Here is a 26,112-nt window from a genome sequence, read left to right as displayed (position 1 = left end):
TTCTAATTGTGGATAAACAAACCAACTTTTTCTCATTACTCTTCGTAGGAAAATTCATATGGAATTTTCCTCTTTTCCTGTCCGAAATCAACAAGTTAATTATACTACCCTTCTTTGGTATATCCAATTATAGTGAATTTTGTATCATAACACGAGTCTGGTTAAAAACTCCAACCTAACCCAACCCCAATTTTATGCACAAGATCAAGTTTGAAAAAACTAATATATTTGCTAATGCTAAGTTTCATTGTAAACATTGTCAACAACATAAAATAGGCTTAGTATACGACCTAGTCTTCTCTTTCGATAGAAAATCCTCCATTGGGATTGGATTCTAATAAAAGTAATATACCAAGACCCTTGACCCTTCTACCCTTCTATAGAAAATTTCTCTTCATTCTCTTACATCTGACTACTTGTGACTACTTGTTCTATTCTAAACCACTAATAAAAAAGAGACAAAAGGACATATTCATAAAAAAGGAGAGAGAGAGAGAGAGAGAGAGAGAGAGGACCATGCGTACTCCATGCACGTTATGACGTTTTCACACCAAAACGCCTGGAGCACCCCCCCCCTCGACGTTTTGACTTGGCGTTTTCGAGGGAGCGTTCCTACAAAACGCTAGTTAATTACATGTGAGGAGGGGGGGAGAGAGGGGAATATATATATATATATATATATATGTAATTATTGTAAGAGAGTTGTGACGTTTTGCCCACTACACCACTTTTTACAAAACCCTCCATTGATGACGGGATGTCACATGGCGCAAAATGCCCAAGGGTGAGACGTTTTGACTACACATGGTCTAAATAGCAAATGTAAATCCTTAGTTACATGTTTAAAGTCAAGTGTTAAAAAGTTTTATGTTTACGTCATTTAGTTTAAATTTATAACGTTGACATTTACAAAAATTAGTTCTTAAACAAAAAGTTGAAATAAAAAGCCTATAAGACCATGTGTAGTTATAAAGCCTTACTTCCAGGCATTTTAAGTCAAGCGCTTAGTAAGCATTTCAATATTTTGCAAAAAAAAGGTGTAAGTCATAATTTTCTTCATAACTCTACACCAATCAATACAATCATTTTTTTCGTTTTTGCATTTATCTTTCTTTTAATTGAAACTAAACAAATAATATTTCATTAAATATATAAACATTACATTAAAATAAAAAAACTACTCGACTCCCATGTCCTCATCTTGGTGTTTACTACAAAAAAGAGTGGTATCTGGGACTGAAAAATTAGTCTCCGATACTTCTTAATCAGTACCTAATGGGTATCAAAGACTGATTTGCCAGTCCCTAGCCAGTGACGGATGTCTAGTCCTAGATAGTGGTTTTAGTAACTAAAAATCAGTCTTTGTTGTATGTCACCAACAAAGACTAACGTTCAGTCTCCAATATACAAAAACTCAGTCTTTAATTTTTCCCCCGATACCACATCATTTCAGCCCCTAATACATTTATATAGTGACTACAAATCAGTCTTAAATATTATGATATTTCAATCCCTAATGAATAACTTCATGGATTAAAAATCAGTCACCTAAACATGACTAAACTGTCTCTAATACGTTTCATAACAAATTAGTCTCCTCCAATAAGATGTTTTAAAGACTGCCAACTAGTCCACGCTATCACCCGATTCTAGTCGTTAATATGTTTTTTATGGGGACTAAAAGTTAATCTTAAATATCGCGTTATTGCAGTCCCTAACATATCCTTTCAAGTCTGATATAACTTATATTTTCAGTCTTCAATATGTTTATTTAAGCACAAATCAACCAAACATATCCAAAATCTCATTTATAAATATATATTTAAACACAAATCAAACCAACAAAAAGGTTATACAGGATCACATATAAATGTATATCTTGCATGTCGCTTCAAGCAGTAGAACTCCCATCAGCTTTGATTAACATTTGCTCCTATGAAAACGAGTGATATCTTTGACCTGAAAATATAAGAGTTCCATTTCATTAGATTTCATGTCATCTGCTACAAATTTATAAAGACTTGCCAAATACTGACAATTTTATCAAAAAAGAATTTCTAGAAACTTAAATCAATAAAACAGTCTCTAGGCAGTTCAAAAATATTTAATTGTATTAAGACATAAATGTTGCAAGCAATATAAAATTATTGTAAAAACTAAAATGTTAGTATACCTTTTGCTGGTATATGAAGTTGTAGAACGAACTCTGTAGCATAAGAAAAAAGAACTATTAGAATGGCAAAAAAATAAGTTCAAAGTCCAATAACACCAAAACTTTAAAATATCTTTGGAGATCAGTTATAATCTCCACATAGAACATAAGCGTTAGATTATAACCAGCTGATAGATTATCCCAAAAATTTGATCTACCATAAGCTCTTACTAGTACCCTAACTAGCTAATAGATTATAACTTCAAAAGTCAAAAAAATAAACAAAACCCTTTGATAGATTGTAAATAAGTAACATCCAACGTTAGCCATAAAGTATAAAAATTTATAGTTTCAAGTAATGTGTCAGGTTAACAAACTTAAATTGAACCGTGTATTATTGGCTAATCATCTAGATTTTTGCAGTTTCTTTCTGCAACCATAATTATAATGCAAAATAATAAGTTCTAAAACAAACATTTGGCTAAAAACAGAGGCATCATATGTCTAATAGTCAAAATCTCCAAAGATATCGTCTATAACAAAGTAGATAAATTACATGATATTAGGTCACAAATATGTTACATAAATGACATCATATGATTTGAATTCTAGTCTTATTTTGAAGTACTTGAATTATCAAAAGCGTAGAAAATTATATATTCTTTAATTCAAAGATGAAAACTACAACAGCACAAATTACTCAATCCCTTGCAGATAAAATAGATTATCCTAGTTGCATTTCGAATTTAGAGAACTGTATACAAATTAGTGCTGGTCGGGGCAAAAGATTGAGGGGTTGAGGCCAAGAGGTTACAGGAGTATGAAACAATTTTGAATAAGTAGAGGGAATAAGAACTGGGAAGGATTTTCAAGAGCGGGAATATAAATTTTTTATTTTCTTTTCCTTTTATAGTTGGGATGGTTAAAGGAGTGAAAGGAAAGAAATACATAATATTTGTTTTCTTTAAAAAAAAACGATTATATTTATAATATAACAAATATTTGAGTATGAAAAGAAAATTAAAAAGGTTTATTTTCATTCTTACTAACAAATAAAAATCATATATAATTCGGTTTTTTCGGTTTCGAATTGATTTTTTAGTTTCTTGCACTGTCCTATCAAATACCCACTTTTAGTTTTTAAATATTTCACAAACAGTACAATATGCGTCGATTTTTAAAGACTTAACATCAGCCTCTAATTCTTTTTCATATACAAAACTTTCTTGATACCAAATAAAGATACAACATATTTGTGGCTGATTTTTTGTTTCGATACTTGTTAAAAATAGTAAATTTCGCACCAACTAATTGGAGACTGAAAATCAATATTCGATTCATTTATATACAAAAAGACTTTAAAGACTAAATATCAGTCATTAATTTAATTCGATTTAGGGGTATTAAGAAATAATTTTCAGTCTCTAATATGTTTCCTCTTTATTAGAGACTAAGGACTAGTCGCCCATACATTTTCATCATTTTTCATTTCAAAGTGAATGTATCTGGAACTAAAAATTCAGTCGGCAGTTATTTTCCCTCCAAACCTAATACCGTGCTCAGATATTTATAACTGAAATTCAGTCTCAAATAGTGTGGCAAAGTATTAGCGACTAAAGATTAGTCACTAACATAAGTCACATAAAAACCAGTCCCTAATATTATCAGTAACTGATAAACCAGTCCCTGATAATATGTATTTGTCACTGATATGTCAGTCCCTGAAACTTTAGTCTCCAATGATCAGTTTTTTTGTAGCGCCGTCGTCTTCGTCTTCATCATCGAACTTGTCTCCATCTTCATCGTTTCCCTCGTCCCCGTATTCATTTTCACATGAAAGACGCCAAAATATCCAAGCATGTTGGACCAAATCCTCCATAAGAGTGTTACGTATTTCTGTTGAACGCACGAAATACACGCTTTCTAGTCTATGCAATAAAGTTGTTGGAGTTGGTGGTGGATCATCGTCCGGTATATAGGTTGAACATGTTATGCACTATGATACACGTATACATAACTTTTCATTCTTTTCAACGACCATAGATGACATGGATTTTTAAAAAATGGCAAGATTGTTGAAGAACCCCAAAACACATCTCTATGTCCTTTCTTGAAGACTCTTACACTTTCTTAAAGTAGTCTATTTTTTCATTGATCGAGTCTTTAAACGTTTTCAAGATAATCGAATACTCAGGATATATCCCATCACCCAAATAATAACTGTGTGGGTAATAGTTATCGTTAGCCCAAAACGAAGCGACATGAAGGTATTGGAGATGTAACCCTCCATCACATGCGACGGTTCCAAGACGTTTATGTCATTGTTGGAACCGGCGACGCCAAAATACGCCGACCAAATCCAAAGTTCGTATGAAGCAATCTCTTGAAGGCTGACTGTTGGTCACCTCGTGTGTATTGATCTTGCCATGCGGTTGGACAGCTAGCCCATTCCCAGTGCATACAATCTATACTCCCGATCATGCCGGAATCCAGAGAAGTGGATATGAAGCAAATCCAAAGGTCGTATGAAGCAATCTCTTAAATGATGTACTCGTGAATTTTTGTTCACTTAATTAGATGGCTGGAATCCAGAGGAGTGGATATGCGAGTTTATACGATCGAGTGAATGGTCAGGAACATGGTCACATAGGTAATCGAGTTCGGGATAGCTAAGAACACATCTATGGATCAAGAAAACTTCCAGAGAGATCAATGAATATTTAATCTGAATTTGTAAAAGTGATTAAAGTTCGGGGTTTGTTTTGTTAAGTTTTATATTAATATTTGTTTAGTATGGTAAGAATATTATGGATTATTCTAGAATAAGTTTGTCTTGTTTTCCAAGTTGGGTTTGTCTTGGATAACAAGTTTAGTAGGTCTATAAATAGGGTCTAGTTTATTAGTTTTATTTGAGAGAGTCAAGAGGAGTCTCTTTTCCTTGTATGTTCGTGAAGTTATGTTCGTTTGGTTATATGAAAAAGAGTCGAGGATTGTCACACCAATATCTCGTGTTCGTTTATTTTATATGATTGCTTGATTCTTCTGGGCTTAAGACCAAGATGGTTGTGAAAACCGAGAAGGTCAAGATCGTGTGTCGAATAAGGAAGGTCAAAGGAGGTGAGTCAGATACAACAATTGGGGTGGGGGGGATTGCTAGCTCAATTGTTGTTTGGTCCAGGTGTAAGGCTCAACCAAGAATTAAAAAAGGGTTATTAGTTTTCTTGTTAGCTAAGTTGAGTTAAAATAATAAATAGGGACAATAAAGTTAGGGATTGTCATGAAGTTGATGCAACCAAATTAGGGGTCATCAAGAGTCAAACCGAGTTAGAGTTTGAGAGTTGTAATCAGTTTTTTTTAGTATATTTCTGATTAATAAACGAGAGTTATTCATTTACTTCGTGCTTGATTATCGATCCGGGACTTGAGATTTAGATCGTTTGATCGCCACAACTTTGGTTGGATCGATCATCCTTGAGGTAACCCTTGAACACCTCACTGAATCCACCACATCCAACAGCAGGTTCATTGAAGGTATGAATTGCCAAACATATCTTATATATATATATATATATGGGGTTTGGATCAAATACAAATGAAGTTAACGTGCTAATTGTGGGACTAAGTAGAGTAATTATATATACATAATTATGTAATTACTCTATAATGTAATTACATAATTACTCTACTTGTATATATAATTACTCTACTTGATTCTCACAATTAGCACGTAATTTCATTTGTACGCTAACTTTCCCCTATATATATGAGCCTGCTACTAACTAGCTATATAGCCATTTAATCTTCTATAAATGTTTTGATAAAACTTTGTGCTTAGTATGAACCCTTAAATCATAATAGTTACATTTAAATAACACATGGATCTCATGATATCACACTAACTAAACCATGTCATTAATCACACAAAGATGCCTGATACCAGATTAATATAAAAATAATACATACACTAGCAAATCAAAGAAAACAAAACCTCACGATGCCTAAAGCATGTTTCTTTCTTGCATCAAGTTAATTACCATAATTTGAAACATGATTAAGAACATGCTTGACTAAAAACTTTTAATGTCTTAGGTGATTTTGTTCATCAGGTTGGTCGTCATTGGCGCCAGGTGGACGCCATTTGGGTGAAGGGTAATGCGGGTAACGACTACGAGGAGCATATGGTCTCCTCGTATGTGGTTTTGGTCTGGGTGGAAGAGTTGTAGGTGGTTGCTTCTCAACTGGTGGTGGCATAATGCTTGGATTGTTAGGTTGTTGATCCTCAGTGGGTGGCGGCAAAACGATGGGATTTTGTGGTGGTTGAACCTCCACGGGTGGTGGCACGTCGACTGGATTTGTTGGTGGTTGAACCTCCATGGGTGGTGGCATATTTGGTGGTTGATCTTCAAATATTGGTGGCATATCGTTTGGAGTTTGTGGTGGTTGAACATTAATTGGTGGAATGTTAATAGGAGTTTGTGGTGGTTGATTGTAATTTGGTGGTGGCATGTCGATGGGAGTTTGCGGTTGATTATCAGTTAGTGGTGGTTGGTTGATACGAGTTTGTGGCGGTTGATTGTCACTTGGTGGTGGTTGGTTGATGGAAGTTTGTGGTGGTTGATCATCACTTGGTGGTGGAAGGTTAATGCGAGTTTATGGTGGTTGAGCATTATCTGGTGATGGCTCGTTAATGGGAGTTTCTGGCAGTTGATCGTAATCTGGTGATGGCTCGTCAATGAGAGTTTGAGGCGGTTGATCATCACCTGGTAATGGGATGTAAATGGGAGTTTCGAGTGGTTGATCGTCAATTGGTGATGACTCGTCAATGGGATTTTCTTGTGGTTGATCGTAATCTGGTGATGGCTCGTCAATGGGAGATTCTTGAGGTTGATCATCACCCGATGATGGCTCGTCAATGAGAGCTTGTGGTGGTTGATCATCACCTGGTAATGGGATGTTAATGGGAGTTTCGAGTGGTTGATTGTCATTTGGTGATGGCTCGTCAATGGGATTATCTGGTGGTTGATCGTAATCTGGTGATGGCTCGTCAATGAGAGTATCTGGTGGTTGATCATCACCTTGTGATGGCTCGTCATTGGGATATTCTGGTGGTTGATTGTTATCTGGTGATGGCTCGTCAATGAGAGTGTCTGGTGGTTGATCGTCACCTTGTGATGGCTCGTCAATAGGAGATTCTGGTGACGGCTCGTCAATGGGAGTTTCTGGTGGTAGATCATCGCCTAATTATGGCACGTCTATGGGAATTTGCGGTGGTTGATCGTCACTTGGTGATGGCATGTTAATGGAAGTTTGTGGTGGTTCATCATCGATAGGAGGATCGTCAATAGGATTCAATAGAAGCGGTTGTTGATCAATGGGCGATGGTTGATCCTCAACAAGCGGTGGCATGTCTATCGGATTTTGTGATGGTTGGTCATCATATGGTGGATCATCAATAGGATTAAGTGAAGGTGGTGGTGTGTAGATATATGACAATGGTGGTTGGTTGTTGACCGACGGCGCCATATCAATAGGTCTTGTTGGTGGTTGACTAACCAATGGTGATGTGTAGACATGTGATGGTGGTGGTTGTGAGTTGATAGGCGGTACCGTGTTTGTTGATGGTGGATTAACCTCAAAATTGGGAGGTGATGTGTAAACTTGCGGTGGTGGTTGAGAGTTGATAGTCGGTGGTGACGTGTACATTGGTGGTGCCATTCGAACACTGCTTGTTGGTGGTGGGGTTATCTCAAAATGCGGTGGTGGTGGTGGTGGTTGCAAGGTGAAAAGTGGCACCATCTGCATTGGTGGGGCCATGCCAAGTCTTGTTGGTGGTGGAGTAACCTCAACATATGGTGGTGATGTGTAGACATGAGATTGTGATGGTGGTGGCGGCGAGTTGATAAATGGTTCCATGTACACTGGTGGAGCCATGCGAAAATGTCTTCTAGGTAACGAGCCATGGATTGGATTAGGCGGTGGTAACATTGACACCACGGGAAATATTGGTTGTTTGCGTCGAAGGTGCGACGGGTGTGGCTTATGATGGATTGGTGTCCAAAAGTTTTCCAATGAAGGGGTAGAGGATGATATAGCTACACTAAGAAGTAACAATAGAGAGTGTATGAGAACCATTTCATATGTTTTTGTTGCTAATTTGGTGAAGAAACTTGCTTGTAGACATTGCATTTTATAGCATAGCTAGCCTTGATAAAAGGCTACCTTAATTCAAGCCCATGTGAGATTTATGGTCGAAACATTTGACCAAAGGTTTAGCCAAAGGTCCACATATAAAATGCACTTGTTATGAACATTATAATAATGCCCATGCATAAAACTTCATATAAGTATAAGTAATATGCAAATTTTTCATAAATGATGAGTAAGTTTGATTATATAACTATTGACATATGAAAATAACAAGTGTACAGAATTCAGGGGCGGATTTAGGAGACTTGAGGGGTAGCCCAGGTGCCAGGTTACCTCTTAACTTAGTCGGCTAAGTACAAATATTTAAATTTTTTAGCATTCTTAGGAAAAACATATGTATACTATGTTTAGTAGTTTAATAACATTATCTGAAAGTGTTAGATTCCTTGGACTTCATCCATGCTGATTCAAAACCCGCTTTCCACATTTTTTTTTACCAGTAGTTCCATAAATTTTTATTGGATTACCCTTAAACTTCTCTTCCAGATCCGCCACTGGTACTTATTATATTTATATGGCCGTATAGAGCGCATGATCAACATACTATACTCTATACAGACGTATACCGGTAACTTAAGTGGTGTACATTTTAAAAATGAATAAAATAAATAAATCAAAAGTACAAATTAAGACTTGAAAGAAATAATTGGACATCATTGATCTTTGCATGTAATGTTGACAAGAAGGATATTGGTAAAATTTTGGTTGAAAACATATATACCATGAATGAGTCGAGATATTAGAAATGGACCAAAGATCAGCTCTACCCACTTCTTAAACATCGAGCAATTCGACCTTCGAAATTCTTGGCTGTTTGGAAGGAAATAATCATTGGATTTATTTGTAACAACATGAAATCCATGTCTTTTATACTTACTCTTCGAATCTTAAAAAGCCTGTGCAGAAACTCGAAGTTTTCGAACAGGTAATTGTTATATTTTACAATCGGATATATTATTTATACACCAGTTTGTAATAATCGTGTGGAACACTAGTACAGTTGCATTATCTGAATGATGAAATATTAATGTTAGTTCGCAACTTAGAAGTGCGTATAGGGATGACAATGGGTCAGGTTTAGGTATTCCCGAAACTCGTATATATGTTTGACAAACTCATTCTAACCTGAATAAAGAATACCAATTTAAAATGACTAAGTTTTAGCTCGAATAGTTCTGACTCGTTACCCCACCACCCAAGCATCCCTTTTTATCTTTTATTATCGTTAAACCATGGTGGTGGTGGTGGTGGTGGTGAGTGCGGATATGGATGGTGGTGGCGCCCCTAAGGTTAAACCATAACACATGGTCTTAGGGATGAGATAGGTACAGCATCCACATCCATACCCGTATTCAACTGTACCTTTACCAAAAATCAATAAAAACAAGTATTGATATCCATACCGAATTTATTGGTACAATATAGATACAGATACTGGTACGCACCCGTTTTTGTACCGCTTTATTATTTTTTAAATCTCGGACCATGTTGGTAGTTGATACCATACAAGTAACAAAGAAGCTGAATCGGTCCAGGTACGTCAAGTACGTGATGTGTACCAAATTTGCTAAATATTGGTACATGAACCGGTATTACTAATACCACAATCAAAGCCAAAAGTAAAACCAATAAAGGTACTTCATAAATCGTAATACGTTCAATGATGATACGGTTGTATGATTTATTTTAGATGTAATACATATAATCTCAATAAAATATGTTCATAATACCATACTTGTACACGTACTCGTACAAAAAATCAATAAAATTAGGTACTGATACCTGTACCGAATAGTTTAAATCGGTACAAAAATAGATACAAGTACATGTATTAGGACAAAACTCTAAGGTTGAGTCTAGAAAATGTAGTAACAATGAAGATTGGACTTTATAGTAGTATAGTACATAGGTTGGTCCCGGTTACTTTATATGTTTTATCTTTATTACCTAACAATGATGACATTTGAGGCTACAATCTTTCCACGAGCTCTTAACGATAACATATACAGCAATATGGTCCCAATAGGTACAATATTTAACATGTCATGTGTTTATACAAGCAAATAACATCATAAAGAAGGATTAATATTAATTCAACCAAACCATTCATGAACCTAAACAAAAACAAATGGCTAGTATAGTTGCAAAGCTCATGTTCATCCCTGCGCCCGCTCTTGGTCATATTATCTCAACCATCGAGCTTGCTAAATTATTTGTGAACCGAGATCAACGTCTTGCCATAACCGTCCTTGTCATCAAGCCTAGCTCGAGTTCTGGATCAGCTATCACGACGTACATCAAATCATTAGGTAAAACGAATATGGATCGAATATCATTCGTTGAACTCCCTCAAGATGAAGCCCCACAATCAAAGGCTCCCTTGACTCAAGAATTTATTGGTAGTCATTGCAAGTATGTAAACACTATTGTGGCTGATATGATAAGTCAGTCGGGTTCAGGTCGGGTCGCAGGGTTTGTGATTGACATGTTTTGCACTTGTATGATAGATGTGGCTAACGAGTTTAATGTTCCAAGTTATGTGTACTACACCTCTAATGCCGCGTTTCTTGGGTTCACATTTTATATCCAGACCATGTGTGATGATCAGAATCAAGACATTATAAAGTTGAGCCACTCGGACACCGAGATATCAGTTCCAACGTTTGTCAAACCGGTGCCAACGAAGATCTTTCCATCCGTGATCGAAAAAAGAGAAACTCTAGACTTTGTTATGTCAGTGACCAGGAAACTGAGAGAGGTTAAAGCAATAATTGTTAACTCGTTTATGGAATTGAAAACACGCGCAATTAAAACGTTGTGTTCTGACAACACCATCCCGTCGGTGTATCCAGTGGGACCCATACTCAACCTAGAAGGTAGTTCTGGCGACGAAAAGCCATTGGACGATAATATCACCATGTGATTGGATGGATAATCAACCGCCTTATAAAATACAACCCCCATTTTGTGGGAGATCATGGGTTATATGTAAAATGGGGTTAGTGGGTGTTAGGATAATAGAAAGATTTATTACTTTGAATGTTGAGTATATATATCTATAGCCGTCACTTGGTATGCATGCTTACATAAAATCAATGCAAATAATAACTTGTGATTAGTGAATTACTTTAAAATCCAGAAAAGTTAACTCTACATATAATAGTGTTAGTTGGCATAGTTAATAAGACAATGGAGTTAATTGGCGTTTCATATATTGTTAACCAAATTCCTAGCAAATTGTCAATGTATGTGTGTGTATAAGTAAACGAAAAACTAAGTTAGAAAATGGGCCGAATGTATCTAAATAATAAAAACCTAAAATATCTAGTAACTCTCCACTAACACAACCACTATTCAATTCGGTTACATTACAAATTACAAAAACATGTGATTAAAACTTGCATTGAGAAACAAAACCAAATTCTAGCAACTCGACTATCACAAATCTATTTATATAGCACTAATAATTACACCCGTTAGACTGCTGATTCGACAATTCATTCCATTTCCATTCTAGCAAGGCTCCGGTTCCTTTTCTTTTCTTCTCTATACCACGGATCTACAAAACATAAATAATTTGTTTGTTGGAAGTTCATAAACTCAATAAGACATAAATACATTAAAAGTCGAATAGAAGAACTTCATGCAAACAACCTCGTCGTTGAACTCACGAGAAAGTTATGATTTGTACGGACTGTAGGGTCCAAATGACACAACTTCAACACCCTCACATCGTGTCTAAAAATAAGCAAGACTACAAAGCAACAAAAGAAAACATTAAGGGTACATTATCATTGCAACTAAAAATACAACATAATCATCTACATATAATATGATTAAATGATGAAGGTAAGACAAAAGCAACTTAAGTATGTATTGCATCTTATTTGGACATATTTATCACTTTGGTTTTCTTCCATCTTGTGTGCAATTGTTGATGTATGCATAAAGAATGCTTCAAAGTTTATATAAATATATCTAGTAGTGGGTGGTTACCCAAATAAATAGGTGTAGTGGGGTAGTTACATGTGAGGAAAAATGTGTAGTGGGGTAGTTACATGTGAAGAAAAAATGTGTAGTGTGGTAGTTACATGCAACCGCTTTTTAATCCATCCTTATCAAACGGCCAATATTCAATCTTAGATCTTATCGGACGGCTCATATCAAATTCCACTCTTCTATAACCTATTATATTAATTATTAATTTCCCCCAATTACTTGTCATATCTTAGTTTTAAATCATCTAGGACAACACCACCACTACCTTGAACCACTCCAGCGTCGCTGGAGATGTTGAGTCTAGTCTTGCTCCGCGTTTCACGATCTCACCATAATCTCTCATACGTATAATCATTGTTAGTTCAAGAGGATTCGACTCCAACGTGATATTTCTCTCCAGTTAATTTCCCTACACCTTTATCATTTGAAAGTAGTTATTCAAACATCTTGATTAATAGCCTAGATAATGATAGAGGTTTACTTAGTCTGACTCAAAAAAGTTTTAATCAACTTCGGTTTGATTTTTGTTTTACATAATCAACTTCAAAAGGGGGTTGCGGCGCAGCTTGTTGCCCGTTTGCCTGCCACTTTATTGTAATCGTTTTATAGTAGATTATAATAATTTATATATAAAAAAAATTGATTACATGTTAAACTAGTTACTTATAGTTAGGGGTGTTCAAGAAATCCGAAATCTGATAAAAACCGAAATCCGAACCGAAATCGAAACCCAAATAAACCAATCCGAATTATTATTCAGATATTCGGATCGGATCAATCCGAATATCCGAATAACTAATTCGGATTCGGATCGGATTCGGATATGGAAATTTAAAAAATTCGGATTGTTCGGGTTATTCGGATATCCATTTAATCCGAATAAAAAACATGATTTTAGTGCTTTTTTTCTGGTTTGGTATATTTATTAGACTATTATTTGAAGTTTAAACTTAAAATTTGTGTTAAGAGTAATTCGTATTTTCCGGTTTATATGTTTATTGTGATCTAAACTATTAAATGTTAGGAACAAAAAAATATGTATTTTTTTTAGGTTTATTTCGGATTATTCGGATAATTTCGGATTATTCGGATATATCCGAATCCGATCTGATTGAATTCGGATAGATTCGGATCGGATAGGAATATTCCTAATTCGGATCGGATCGGATTTCGGATAGGGTCCAAAAATTTTCAAATCCGAATAACCCGAACCGAATAACCCGAATAATCCGTTATCCGATCCGATGAACACCCCTACTTATAGTCTCTTATTAGTAAGTTCCATTTCAAATAAAAATCTAAGCTCCGGACCCAAGAAAATTTGAAGAATAGACACATTTTTACTTAGTTTCGGGCTCTCAAAATGGTTGAGCCGCAATATTGTATAGGAAAAACCGTATCAAAAACCGAATAACATCCAATATCAATATCTTGGGTATCTTTGTAGGCCTGATTAGCACAATCGAAAAAATCGTATCCAAACCGAATAAAACCCAAAAATCGAAAACCATAAACCCAAAAAACCGAAACCGAATTGTTTGGAAAAATAAAAAAACCTCAAAGTTGGTTTATAGTTCAGTTTTAGCTCAAAACCGCGCGCACACCCTAGGTAACTTACAGCTCTTGACTTATTTTATGTGTTAATTAAGTTTATGCCTTTTTTTATGTTTTAAGTTTATGCCATGGAAAAACTTGTGACGTGAAATGCAGACGAGTCTACAAAAGAAGATTGAATGGCTCTCAGCCTCTCACTTAACTCTTTTATCTTCATTAAAAGATTCAGTATCTGCCTACCACTCTTTATGTACAATAGTGTCCATGTGGATATAAGTTTCACAAGCACATAAATTAAGAAGATCAAACATTAAACAAACCAAAACAAAAATGGCAAATATAGTTGCAAAGCTCGTATTCATCCCTGCTCCTGGCCTTGGTCATATCATGTCAACCATCGAGATAGCAAAGTTACTAGTGAATCGAGACCAACGTCTCTCCATAACCGTCCTCATCATCAAGCCTCCAGGCCCGAGTTCTAGCTCGGCTAGTAATGCCTATATTGGATCAATATTAGCTGAAACTAGTATGGATCGAATATCCTTTATTGAACTCCCTCAAGATGAAATCTCGCCGAGTGACTCAAAAGATCCCTTAACTTCTTTCAATGAATTCATCAAGAGTCACTGCAAATATGTTAGAAACATTGTGGCCGACATGATAAGTCAATCGGGTTCAGGTCGAGTCGCAGGGTTTGTGATCGACATGTTTTGCACTTGTATGATAGATGTGGCTAATGAGTTTAATGTTCCAACATACGTGTTCTTCACTTCTAATGCTGGTTTTCTTGGGTTTAAATTGCATATTCAAACACTATGTGATGATCAGAACCAAGATGTTATCAAGTTGATCCACTCGGACACCGAGATACAAGTTCCAACGTTTGTTAAACCGGTTCCAACGAAGGTCTTTCCAGCCGTGGTTCAGACTAGACAAAGTCTGGACTTTGTTCTGTCGACAGCTCGGAGACTGAGAGAGGTCAAAGCAATAATTGTAAATTCGTTCTTGGAATTGGAAACACACGCAATCGAGTCGTTATTATCAGACTCCACCATCCCGCCGGTGTATCCAGTGGGACCCATACTCAACCTAGAAGGTGGGTCCGGTGGTTCCGGTGCTAGAAAGTCAATAGACGATGATATCATCGCGTGGTTGGATAATCAACCGCCGTCCTCGGTTGTGTTCTTGTGTTTTGGGAGTATGGGTAGTTTTGATGAGGTTCAAGTGAAGGAGATAGCACGTGGTTTAGAGCAGAGTGGCCACCGTTTCCTGTGGTCCCTACGTCAACCCGCACTAGCTGATCAAAAGTCTAAAGTCACCCGAGACTACGAGGATCCTGGAGTGGTCTTACCGGAAGGGTTTCTAAAGCGAACGGTTGGGATTGGAAAAGTCATTGGGTGGGCCCCGCAAGTGGCCGTGCTAGGTCACCATGCAGTAGGAGGGTTTGTGTCTCATTGTGGGTGGAACTCGTTGTTGGAGAGTTTATGGTTCGGTGTACCTGTGGCTACTTGGCCTTTGTATGCTGAGCAACAGATTAATGCGTTTGAAATGGTGGTGGAGTTGGAATTAGCGGTGGAGATTAAATTGGATTATAAAAGGGATTTGCTTAACCCCTCAGCGGGCACGATTATAGTCACGGCGGAGGAGATAGAAAGAGGGATAAGGCGAGTGATGGAGGATGATACGGTTAGAACAAAAGTGAAAAAGATTAGTGTGAATAGCAGATCGACTTTGGTGGAGGCAAGTGGTTCATCGTATTCATATACTGGTTCTCTCATTCAAGATGTTATAACAAATGTCTCTTAATATCAAGTTTTTCTTGTTAATGTTTTAACATGTGATGTTGGTAACACCAAAAGTAATAAAGATTTGTTTGATTTTGATCCTTTTTCTATTTAGTAGCTTTAAATAAAAGTTGTCAACTTAACGTACTAGGGTTGTTCACAAGCCGAGTCGAACCGAGTGAAGGCTTGCTCGTTGTTTGGCTCGTTTACAACCGAACCGAATGGCTAAAATTCGAAACCGAGCGAAAATCGAAATAAGCCAAAATTGAATCGAGCACAAACATGTAATAGGTTTTAATTTTTTTTTTATGTGAAAGAAATTTAAAGTGACATATAATGAACATGTAAACAACCTTTTAATATTATGAAAACTTGAATCGAACTAATAATATACTATAAAATTGACGGAATTGGAATGATTGAAAAGTTTTTTAAAAATTGTATACTTATATTTTATATGTTTTTTCTACATATTTATATATTTGTTCATATATAATTATATATAAAATAAATTAAAAATATTCGAGTCGAACCAAACCAAGCAGACCTTTGCTCGTTGCTTGGCTCGTTTACAAACCGAACCAAGCAGAGAGGTTCGTTTACAATCGAGTGAAAACACAAGCGAGCATTTTCTGAGCAAGCAACGAGCGACTTCGAGCGACAAACGGTTTGGATGCCTTATAACGTACGTTGGTGGCGTAGGCACGTTGGTGACTTTGTGGCAATTAGATCTGAAGTCAGGGCCGGCACTAAGGGGGTAGGGTGGTTGACCGCCTCTGTTCTTTATTCAAGCTTTCCTTTCGGAAAAAAAAAAGGTTTTACTTATCATGTAATTTTGGTCTCGTCCCTCGTTAGGTTTTTCTAACCGGGCATGTGTTCTTTATTCAAGCTTTCCATTCAGAAAAAATGGTAACCAACGGGGCGTTTTCAGCCATGCATCTTCACCGTTGAGTTCGTAAACTTCATGGCTACGGGGAAACTGCTTACACTATCAACAAGAGTCATTGATTGCGATAACTTGGTCATGTTCCCTGAGCATGTTAGTTTGTAAACAAAGTTATTATAGCAATAATGTATAAAAATAAAAAAATAAAACTAAACATAATAGAGTAATTGCTAAATTACTAGGTCTTCTATTGGTTAACAAGAATATATACAAATTCAAAATTAGGGAAAAATCAATTAAAATCATATGAGCGACCAACAACTTCTTCATATTCAACTTTCGTGGTCATCCATAGTCGAACTTGTGCGATGAATTTTAACATTGTATCAAAGGAGTGCAACAATTGAAATTATAACCCAAGTGTGAATTGATACTCCTATGTGAAATGAGTGCAACAATAAAGTCTTTCAAGTGTTAGAGAATATATGGTTAGGCGCGAACAACTTTTCAGTCAAGTGGTCCCACAAAGTGTTTTAAAAACCGGTGTGTACTAACCGGTTGAACCCGTTATATCAGATTTTGGTAAGACAACTGTTACTTAGAGCTCGGTATATTTGAGCAGTTTGCTAGAACATCATGTCGTCGATTTTTTTTTTTTTTGTGAATTACGGCAAACCGGTTTTAAACCCAAGAGATTTTTATAAATGACTTGAAACGAGTAAATATAGTAAACAACTATTCGTTAATCAACCAATTTTGTATCATACAAATTCAAGGTTTATACAGAGTACCCGTATCGATGTCTGTACCATGTAGTTATCCACTTGTTCAACATATTGATATCAATTTTTTTAGTACCGTTATGGTATCAAAATTCTGAAAAGACAAATGAAGAAACAAAAGAGATTTCAAAAGACTAAAACTAGGATGAGGGACTCACCCCTTCGGTCTAGATTTCGCTTAAAACAGAGTTATGTGTTCAGTGTGGTCCCAATACCTTATTATGTTGTACGTTTTTGTTGCCGAAAGATGATGACATGTAAGGCTACAATATTTAATTCCTCAAGCTCTTGATAATATAGGAATGGATCTACAATTTGCCAGCAGCAATGGCATCACCCGAAAAAGGAATGGTAGATAACTAAACACCCACAAGATACTATAAACAGTTTAAAGATTATATAAACTAAAACCTTAAGCAATAAACCAAAACCAAAATGGCAAATATAGTTGCAAAGCTCATATTCATCCCTTCTACTGGCCTTGGTCATATCATGTCAACCGTCGAGATCGCAAAGTTATTTGTGAATCGTGACCAGCGTCTCTCCATAACCGTTCTAGTCATTAAGCCTCCAACCACTGGTTCTAGCACGACAATCACCACCTACATCGAATCATTAGCTAAAACCGGTATGGAGCAAATATCCTTTATTGAACTCCCTCAAGGCGAAATCCCACCCGCTCGTGACTCAAAAGGTCCGTTAAATTCGTTGAAAGAATACATAAACAGTCACTGCAGATACGTAAGGAACATCATGGTCGACATGACAAGTCAACAAGGTCCTGGCCGGGTCGCAGGCGTTGTGATCGACATGTTTTGCACTTGCATGATAGATGTGGCTAATGAGTTTAATGTTCCAACCTATGTGTTCTTCACTTGTAATGCAGCTTATCTCGGGTTTAGATTATATATTCAAACACTATATGATGATCAGAACCAAGATGTTATTAATTTGAGCCACTCAGACACCAAGATACCGGTTTCAACATTTGTCAAACCAGTGCCAACGAAGGTCTTTCCGATCATGCTCCAGACGAAAGAAACTCTAGACTATGTTTTGTCATCTGCCCGGAGACCGAGAGAGGTAAGAGCGATAATCGTTAATTCATTTATGGAATTGGAAACACACACAATTGAATCGTTGCGTTCTGACTACATTGTCCCGCCGGTGTATCCTGTGGGACCCATTCTCAACCTAGAAGGTAGTTCGGGTGCCGACGATGGCATCATCAAGTGGTTGGATAATCAACCGCCTTCCTCGGTTGTGTTCTTGTGTTTTGGGAGTATGGGTGGTTTTGATGAGGTTCAAGTTAAGGAGATAGCGCGTGGTTTAGAGAGGAGCGGTTACCCTTTCTTGTGGTCGCTACGTCAACCAGCACTGGCCGGTCAACTATCAGAAGTCACGAGAGACTACGAGGATCCTGGAGTGGTTTTGCCGAAAGGGTTTTTAGAGCGAACGTTTGGAATTGGGAAAGTCATAGGGTGGGCCCCACAAGCGGCGGTGTTGGGTCACCGTGCAGTTGGAGGGTTTGTGTCACACTGTGGGTGGAACTCGTTGCTGGAGAGTTTATGGTTTGGTGTACCTGTGGCAACATGGCCTATGTATGCTGAACAACAGGTTAATGCGTTTGAAATGGTGGTGGAGCTGGGATTAGCAGTTGAGATCAAAATGGATTATAAAAAGGATTTGTTTAACCCCACGGCAGAAAGTGTTATAGTCACGGCGGAGGAGATAGAAAGCTGGATAAGACGACTAATGGAGGGTGATTTGGTGAGAGAGAAAGTGAAAAAGATGAGTCAGAATAGTAGATCGACGATAGTTGAGGGTGGTTCGTCGTATTTATTATTTGGTTCTCTTGTTCAAGATTTTATAAGAAACGTTTCATAATTTCTAGTTTTTGTTAAGTTCAATAAGGTGATGTTGATAACACAAAAGGTACGTTAAGATCTTTTAGATTTCAGTCATTTTATTTTTAATTGTTTTGAATAAAAATTGTCAAATTTGGTCAAACTAAAAGTTGTGTGACCTTGGTTGAGTAAGGGGTACCAATAGTATCAAATAAGTATATCAATTCTCCTCCCCATTTTAAGGGACATACATCATAATCAAAACAAAGGGTATAGTAAAATCCAAGCGTCGATAAAATCCCAACGTTGTCAGTAACACACGTTACGACGGTGGAACTAAATCAAAACTATCAAAAAAAACTTAATTGTGGCTAATCGATAACCCGCCACCTAGGCCAATGGAAAGGCTTGTGGCACCAAACTTCTTAGATAATCTATAGTAATAATATAGAAGGCATGCAACAAGTATTAGTAGTCCTAATCATTCTGGATTGTAAAGTATGTTTAATTAGGGGTGAACAATAATCGAATCGTAGCCGAAACCAAACAGAAATCCAACAAAATCAAACCAAACTTAACCAAAAGCTACCATAAGATTTTTTTACCCTTGGTCAACCGAAAATAACATAATCGGACCATTCATATTTTCATATTTTTCTAGCTTTTATACCATAATATCATGTTTTATATCACAATTTTATGTATTTGTACATTCATTTAATGTATTTATTCATCAATTTAATGTAATTTCTTATTGGCACTATGCTAAAGTTTGAATCAAGTTGGCCTTTCAGAAAGTCAAAAGTATGGTTTCACTATGTAATGACCATTAAGGTTATCATTTTTCCTTATGTTTTCATTAATTGTAAAGTTAAATAGTTTTAAGTTATGGTCAAAGCATTTTAAACATATTGAAGGGTTGTTCATGGTGCAAGAAAATATATATATATATATATATATATATATATATATATATATATATATATATATATCATTTGTTTGTGAACAATATATTTTTTGTAACAAGTTTTGAGTTGATATTATTAAGGGTACTAACTAAATATGAGCCATCTAGAACTTGTTGATATTGCTCACAAACAAATGACATGTAGCATTATAAGCATTATGTTGTCATTTGGAGTCATTTAACACATTATGCATTTCAAACAAGTAAACAACAATTCTCGGCCGCAAATGCTCTACCAGTTAACGACGATTTGAGTATCTCATATGATGTTACTCATGATTTCTTGAACAAGATAGCCAACCGAAGCATATGATGAACCACCCTCAACTACAGTCGCCCTGCTTAGTTTACTCATCTCTTTCACTTTTGCTCTCACCTCTTTATCCTCCATTACTCGCCTTATTCCCCTCTCTATCTCCTCGGCCGTCACAATGACTATATTTGCACCGGGATTAAATATGTCAATCTTATAATCCAATTTCAAGTCAACCGCCAATCCCAACTCCACAACCATTTCAAATGCGTTCAATTGTTGCTCAGCGTCATTGGGCATGTAGCCGTTGGTACACCGAACCACAAGCTCTCCAGTATTGAGTTCCACCCGCAGTGGGAGACAAACCCTCCCATTGCTTCATGGGCCAACAACGACACTTGTGGGGCCCATCCAATCACTTTACCTCTTCCCATAGTGCGCTCGAGGAACCCATCTGGCAATAGCACTCGTGGGTCATCAAACGATTTCTCTAGATAAGGAGTTAGGCGTATGGACCACACAAACCGATGACCACTTCGTTCTAAACCAAGTGCTATCTCTTTCACTTGGACCTCGTTAAAACTTCCCGCACTCCCAAAACATAACACCACCACTGACAATGGCGGTTGACCGTCCAACCAACTAATTACATCCTCGTCATCAGCTTTTCAGCTACACCGTCTAGGTTGAGTATAGGTCCCACGGGATACACAGGCGGGAAGTTGGTGCCAGGAAACGACTTGATTGCGTGCGTTTCCAACTCCAAGAACGTATTAACCATGATCCCTTTAGCCTTTCTAGTTTTCCCAAGCGAAGATTTCATAAAATCCAACCCGTCTTGTTTCTGGAGCGGCTCTGGAAAAGCTTTCATCGGAACCGGATTAACAAAACTTGGAACGACCATGTCACCTTCCGAGTTACTCAGCTCAATAACATCATCTTGGTTATGTTCCACGCATAGCGTCTCGATATACAAGTTAAAGCCAAGAAAAGCAGCATTAGAAGTGTAAAACACATACGACGGAACATTAAATTCATCAGCCACATCTATCAAGCCAGTGCAGAATATGTCAACGACAAACCCAACCACCCGACTCAAACCAGTTTGATTCATCATTTCAGACACGATATTTGTTACGCATTTGCGGTGACTGTTGATGAATTCATATAAGGAAGTTAGGAAGGCTTTGGGGTCTATCTTTAATAATGTTTGATCTCGAGGGAGTTCAGTGAATCGTTTGCGTTCTATAGTGTTTTTAACCAACGATTCGATGTAAGTGTTGAGAGGAGAGACAGAGTAAAGAGGGATTATGAGAAGAACGTTTATTGAGAGGCGTTGATCGCGGTTCACGAGTACTTTTGCCATCTCAATGGTGGACATTATGTGACCAACCCCTGGTGCAGGGATGAATACGAGTTCCGCTACTGTTTTCGACATTATCGGCTAGCTTAACTAAAGTTTTTTTTTTCTTTTTAATGCTTCATCCATAGTTATAAATCCAAGATTGGCTGCATTCGAAGCGTAGAACACGTATGTTGGTAGATTAAATTCATTAGCGACATCTATCAAGACGGTGCAGAATATGTCAACCACAAACCCAACTACCCGACCCGAACCAGGTTGATTTATCATGTCAGCCACGATACTTCTAACGTATTTGCAGTGACTGTTGATGAATTCATGGAAACATAACAAATTTATTTATGACCTATCATAATAAAATGTCTAATTAAAGTATTGTAATAATGGTGAAAATAAAATGTGTAATTATGTTTTTGTTACTTGACTTTAGAAAACATATATGTGAATATAATTAGAAGTAACGATACAAAATTCGAAGTCATATGATATTACTCATGATTTCTTGAACAAGGGAGCCAACGGAAGCATACGATGAACCACCCTGATCCACCGTCGCCCTGCTCAATTTGCTCATTTCATTCACTTTTGATCTAACCTCGTTATCCTCCATTAATCGATTTATACCCCTCTCTATCTCCTCTGCCGTGACGATGACTATATTGGCGCCAGGGTTAACAAGTCGATCTTATAATCCGATTTCAAATCAACCGCCAATCCCAACTCCACCACCATTTCAAATGCGTTCACTTGCTGCTCAGCATACATAGGCCATGCAGCCGTTGGTACACCGAACCACAAGCTCTCAAGTATTGAGTTCCACCCGCAGTGAGACACGAACCCTCCCAGTGCTTTATGGGCCAACAATGATACTTGTGGGGCCCATCCAATCACTTTCCCTATTCCCTTGGTGCGCTCGAGGAACCCATCGGGCAATAGTGCTCTTGGGTCATCACATGATTGCTCTAGTTGAGTAGTTAAGCGTAGACATCACACAAACCGATGACCACTTTGTTCTAAACCGAACACTATCTCCTTCACTTGGACCTCATTAAAACTCCCCGCACTCCCAAAACACAAAACCACCACTGACGATGGTGGTTGACCATCCAACCACCTAATCACATCCATGTCATCAAGCTTTTCCTGCCACACCGTCTAGATTGAGTACGGGTCCCACTGGATACACTGGCGGGATGTTGGCATCCAAAAACGACTTCATAGAGTGTGTTTCCAATTCCAAGAACGTATTAACCATGACCCCTTTAGCCTTTCTCAAATACCGGAAAGAAATTACCAGAAAGTCCAATCCATCTTGTGTCTGGTAGAGTGCTGGAAAAGCCTTCACCGGCACCGGATTAACAAAACTCGGAACAACTACCTCACTCTCCGAGTTGCACAGCTTAATAACCTCTTGGTTCTGGTCATCCACACACAGTGTTTCTAGATGCAAGTTAAAGCCAAGAAAGGCAGCATTAGAAGTGTAAAACACGTATGTCGGAACATTAAACTCATCAGCCACATCTATCATGCCGGTGCAGAATACGTCAACGACAAACCAACGAGCCTTCTCGAACCAGGTTGATTTATCATGTCAGCCACGATATTTTTGACGTTTTGGCGATTACTATTGATGAGTTCATACCAAGAAGTCAATATGGTTTTTGGGTCAATCTTTAACGGCGTTTCAACTTGAGGGAGTTCAATGAATCGTATGCGTTCGATGGTGTTTTTGGCCAACGATTCGATGTAGGTGGTGAAAGCCGGGACAGGGCCAGAAGGGTGTATGAGAAGAACGCTTATGGAGAGCCTTTGATCGTGGTTCACGAGTACTTTCGCCATCTCGATGGTGGACATTATATGACCAACCGCTGGAGCAGGAATGAACACTAGCTCTGCAACGGTGTTCGCCATTAACGGTTGGTTTAGTTCAAGCTTGCATTTTGTTGATGTCTCATTCCCTATGACCTATAGATAAGATAGATTCCAGACTGTTGAGATTTTAGTGGAACATTGGTCCCAAAATTCAGCATCCACATTAAATAAGAGTTTGGATAACAAAGCAAAAAAATCCAGATTTTTAACCTTGTTTTATACCATCATATATGACATATGAAAAGAAGTTAAAACAGTTAAAGATTAATTAGTAAGGGTAAAATAATAATATTCATGTTCCAAAATTGTTGCTCTAGAACCCTATTGTTCAAAAAAAAAGGTTTGATTCATGACCAAGTGTCTTAGGCAGAGGATATTCTTGTTCAAGAATCGAACCATTAGCTCATTGGACTGGATATTGTATATGTGAGAGCGGTTTTTAGGGAAGGAGTGTCACATAAACTTGAAAAAGTTTCACCCACGAAGAGTAGGAAGCTTTGGTGCCTAACACGAATTTTGTTTAGTGTTAGGCACGATCTTTATGATCACGGTGACTAGCATTAATGCAACCTCTAGTTCCTATTTAAATTCTGATTGTTAAAGACTAGACTGCCGCAAGCAAACCGGTACATATATAATCGTATATGTTTTGCAAGTTCTTATATCTTTATTTTGGTTATTAAGACTGATTATCACTAATGACATCTTTATCTCATTCATACTCCTAATAGCTAAGTACCACCATCAATTCATGTCAAATTCAGACCGAAATAAAAATATTTAAGATAATAAAATTGGGTGGATATAATTATATAAATGAATACTAGAATTACTTACCAGCTTTTACTCAGTCATTCAAACTTAAGCTAAAATATGGGTGGAAATACATGCAACCAGCTGATCAATAGCATCTTGGTTCTTATCCACACATAGTGTCTCCATATACAAGTTAAAGCCAAGAAAGGCAGCATTTGAAGTGTAAAACACATATGTCGGAACATTAAACTCATCAGCCACATTTGTCATGCCGGTGCATAATACATCAACAACAAACCCAACGAGCTAGCCTACTCGAACCAGGTTCTCATCTACGATATTTCTAGCGTTTTCACAATTACTCTTGATGAGTTCATACAAGGAAGTCAAGAAGGAATTGGGGTCTATCTTTAATTGCATTTGAACTACAAGGAGTTCAATGAATCATATGCACTTGATGGTGCTTTCAGCCAACGATTCGATGAAAGCTTTGACAGGGCCTGGAGGGTTTATGAGAAGAACTTTTACGGAGAGTCTTTAATCGCGGTTCACGATTACTTTCGCCATCTCGATGCTGGACATTATATGACCAACCCCTGGTGCAAGGATGAACACAACTTCTGTCATTGATGGCTGGTTTGATTCAATCAAATATAGTTTCAATTCTCTTTGTTTATTTACTTCGAATAACACTTATAACTTTTTATGTTCATACTACACACATCAATTATTTATAAAATTAAATAAATAAAAAAGAGTATACGTTTCTATTAGAATACAATGCTCTTTTACCTTACCAAGGGAGGCTCGGAGGGTGTGTGAGCCGAACCATCGGCCGGGGCATATAAGTTTTGGGGGCACAAACGTTTTTATACATATTACATATGTATGTTTTTTGGTGTTAAAAATAAGTTTTCTTCCAATGGTTTATGAGATAATTACATGCTTAGAATGGTTCCGCTTATAATAAATCGGTCGATAAAAGTTTTATCCATGTACATTAGCGAATAAAAAATTCCGTTAAGGCCAACAGGCCTTTTTATTTTGGCTCGGCCAAGGTATTTAAATTCTCAAAGACGGCCCTAACCTTCACCTTTCACCTAAATCATGAATGTCATTAACATTTATTGTTAAAGTGATTACTCTAACTTGTTCAAAATGTTCATATGACACATATCACTTTGCACCGTAAGTATTTATTGCTCAACTAAATTATTCTACTTATAAATACCCATAGATGAATAATATCATATTCATCTCATCAAGGCCTTCAACACACAAAACAAGAATGCGATCTCTCACCGCTTTCTTGGTTTTGTTCTCACTTCTTTTGGTAAAAAAAATCATATTTTGCTAGTGTTTGATTTGAAAGGCATACAGTAGTAAAATTATTTGAATTGATCTAATTCCTTTTTGTATATTTGTTTTCTTTTTTAATGGTTAGATTGCAAGTGTTTGTGTGCAAGAACGGAACCCGAAGAATATTGGAGAAGTGTAATGAAAGATGAGCCTATGCCAAAGACGATTCAAGATTCACTGAGACAAAATTCTATTGTATCAAAAAAACGAAGATGATAAGAAGAATCAATTCGCTAGAGGCTTTGACACACAACCTAATCTCAAGATGTTTACAAGAGATTTTAATCCAAAACCTAATATCATGAATTAAGGAAACCCTCATAAGAACTAG

The 26,112-nt window shown here is 37.1% G+C and overlaps 5 pseudogenes; 3 read left to right on the top strand and 2 right to left on the bottom strand.

Annotated features, from left to right (window-relative positions):
- The first annotated feature begins 10,487 nt into the window (after window positions 1–10,487).
- Window positions 10,488–11,282, top strand: LOC143541885 (UDP-glucose flavonoid 3-O-glucosyltransferase 6 pseudogene; annotated as a pseudogene).
- Window positions 11,283–14,231: 2,949 nt separating this feature from the next.
- LOC143541915 (anthocyanidin 3-O-glucosyltransferase 2 pseudogene) lies at window positions 14,232–15,718 on the top strand (annotated as a pseudogene).
- Window positions 15,719–17,783: 2,065 nt separating this feature from the next.
- Window positions 17,784–19,292, top strand: LOC143541913 (anthocyanidin 3-O-glucosyltransferase 2 pseudogene; annotated as a pseudogene).
- Window positions 19,293–20,437: 1,145 nt separating this feature from the next.
- On the bottom strand, window positions 20,438–21,883 carry LOC143541914 (anthocyanidin 3-O-glucosyltransferase 2 pseudogene; annotated as a pseudogene).
- A 338-nt stretch (window positions 21,884–22,221) lies between these two features.
- On the bottom strand, window positions 22,222–23,768 carry LOC143541911 (anthocyanidin 3-O-glucosyltransferase 2 pseudogene; annotated as a pseudogene).
- Window positions 23,769–26,112: the final 2,344 nt, after the last annotated feature.

This window comes from Bidens hawaiensis, unplaced genomic scaffold, assembly GCF_021521415.1.
Source record: "Bidens hawaiensis isolate Kalapana, Puna unplaced genomic scaffold, B.hawaiensis_p1.1 tig00012724_1, whole genome shotgun sequence".
NCBI lineage: Eukaryota > Viridiplantae > Streptophyta > Magnoliopsida > Asterales > Asteraceae > Bidens > Bidens hawaiensis.
The sequence above is the reverse complement of the archived record's forward strand: the minus strand, read 5'-3'. Positions and strand labels throughout refer to the sequence as shown.